Source organism: Notamacropus eugenii, chromosome 3 (genome assembly GCF_028372415.1).
Source record: "Notamacropus eugenii isolate mMacEug1 chromosome 3, mMacEug1.pri_v2, whole genome shotgun sequence".
Lineage (NCBI taxonomy): Eukaryota > Metazoa > Chordata > Mammalia > Diprotodontia > Macropodidae > Notamacropus > Notamacropus eugenii.
The window spans coordinates 404417257-404419757 of NC_092874.1; the positions used below are offsets into that span (position 1 = coordinate 404417257).

At 40.9% G+C, this 2501-nt stretch overlaps 1 pseudogene; it reads right to left on the reverse strand.

Moving 5' to 3' along the window:
- Positions 1-1093: 1093 nt before the first annotated feature.
- On the reverse strand, positions 1094-2127 carry LOC140532249 (L-lactate dehydrogenase A chain pseudogene; annotated as a pseudogene).
- Positions 2128-2501: the final 374 nt, after the last annotated feature.

A 2501-nucleotide genomic window follows, 5' to 3' on the forward strand; every position in this document is an offset into this window, starting at 1 on the left:
GGTCTATTGCATACAAAATGCTCTGGATATAAAGATGTGGGGGATACTGGGCATACAGAGATGCTGATGAGGCAGGTCTTGTCTTCAGGGAGGTTACATTTCATTGGTGGAATATGGTAAGCAATTTGAATAGGAAGAGCAGCCTGGGAATCAGGAAGAATAAGGGATTGAACAAGATTTTACAGAAGAGGTGGCCCCAGCCAGGGTTGATCTCTGAAGGGAGATTAGTATTCTGAAAAGCAAAGATGAAAGAGGAGTACATTTCAGTTTGTGGCAAGAAGAGATAGAATGCTGGACCAAGAAAACAGCTACAGTCTAGTTCTACACGAAGGCAGAGTATGTGAAGGCAGATAATGAGAACTAAAGCAAGAAAAATAGACTGGGGTCATAGTTTGGAAGACTTTAGAAGTCAGGCTGAGAGGTTTGAATTTTGAGAAATAATAGGGAGCTGCCCAAAGTTTTTTTTTTCATTAATCAGTTATTTGTTGTTTATTCAGTATTTAGGGTTAGTATGACACTTGAGGAATTGGTTGCATTGTTGTACATATACAGATCTTTTTATATAATATGGAAATTTACAACTATTGATGTATATAACATATGTACATATATACATGTATACACATACATATATACACATACATATATACATATACATATATACATATACATATATATGTATATGGGCAGACAAAATCAGGTCCTCTAGACAGGTGATACATGGGGGCCATGCTGTAATGCCCTAATGGAGGGCAGCGCAAAGGTAATCAATGCATCAATAAAGAATTACTACTGTATGGTATTTTGTATCCAGGAGTGTTGTCTTCTGGACGTAAGGGAACTTGTAGCATCTACATATGAAGCAGGTAGTTTATATACAGTGTGGGGCACTGGCTCTGCTTGACACCAACCTCTGAGACTATACAGGTCATATCCAGCATCATATGCAAACTACAACAGGGTTCTATTCCCCCTTTCTAACTTTAAGAAGTAACTAGAGTGTGTTCACAGGTTTTATACTTCTGGTGTTTAGTCACTAATCAGAGGAAGGATTTGGTCTATCTGAGAAGCGGATCATACATAACCTCTCAACCCCTGTCCTGTTCTCTTTATGGCAGCACATTCAAAGGCTTTAAAATTGCAGCTCCTTCTGGATTCCCCAAAGAGTCTCTGCGCTCTTCTTTAAATGGCTCTCCTCCTCCGGATTCAGGTTGACCTTCACCACATCTGAAATGCCATTCTGCCCCAAGACACATAGGACACTAAGAAAGACATCCTCTTTAATGCCATATAGGCCCTTAATCATGGTGGAAATTGGATGCACTCTCCTAAGATTCTTCATAATGCTTTCTGCCAGATCTGCCACAGACAAGCCAGTGGCCCAGAAAGTGTAGCCCTTCAGTTTGATTACCTCATAAGCCCTTTCAACCACCTGTTTATGAACATCTTTCCAATTTTCTGCATCGGCATCAGTTCCCAAAGAAGGATGAAGGTTCTTTAGAGACACACCAGCAAGATTCATACTGCTCCACACAGGAACACGGAGTCTCCATGTTCCCCAAGGACCAATCCATGACATCTTGAAGAATGGACACCAAGTCTCTCTCCCCCATTAGGTAACGGAAATGGGCAGAATCCAGATTGCAACCACTTCCAATAACACAGTGTTTAGGAAAGCCACTTAGCTTCCAGACCACATATGTCAAAATATCCACTGGATTGGAAACAATAAGTGGCTTGCAATTAAGGCTGTATTTAACAATATTGGGAATGATGAACTTAAAGATATTCACATTACGCTGGACCAAATTAAGATGACTTTCTCCCTCTTGTTGATGTGTCCCAGCAGTAACAATGACCAGCTTTGAGTTTGCAGTCACCCTGTAGTCTTTGCCAGAAACGATCTTTGGCATTTTGAGGAAAATGTTGGAGATCCATCATCTCTCCCTTTAGTTTATCTTCTATTACATCAACTAGGGCAAGTTCATCAGCCAATTCCTTTGTTAAGATACTAATGGCACATGCCATGCCAACTGCACCAACCCCAACAATGGTGATCTTGTTCTGGGGAACCTGGTCCTCCTTTAGGGCGTTCAAGATAAGCGGATCCTTGACAGATGATGCCATTTTGGAGGGTAGCTGGGGGGATAACTGGTCAGGCTGTGAAAGTTCTGAGATAGATGTAAGGTTGCTGCTCCCAGGCTTGCACCCTGCCCAAGATTTTTGAGCTGGAAAGTGACATGCTCTGATCTGCGCCTTAGGAAGAGGATGAATTGGAGAGGGGAGAGATTGGAAGTAGGGAAACTAAATAGAAAGCTATTATGGTAGTCCTGGTGAAAGATTATTAAGACCTGATCAAGGGGAGATAAATAAGCATTTATTAAGCACTTATTATGTGGTAGGTACTGTGATAAATAAGTAAAGAAAAAATAATGAATGTGAGAGATTTGATGGAGGTAGAATGGAGAGAATTTGACAACCTATTAGACATATGGAGTGAG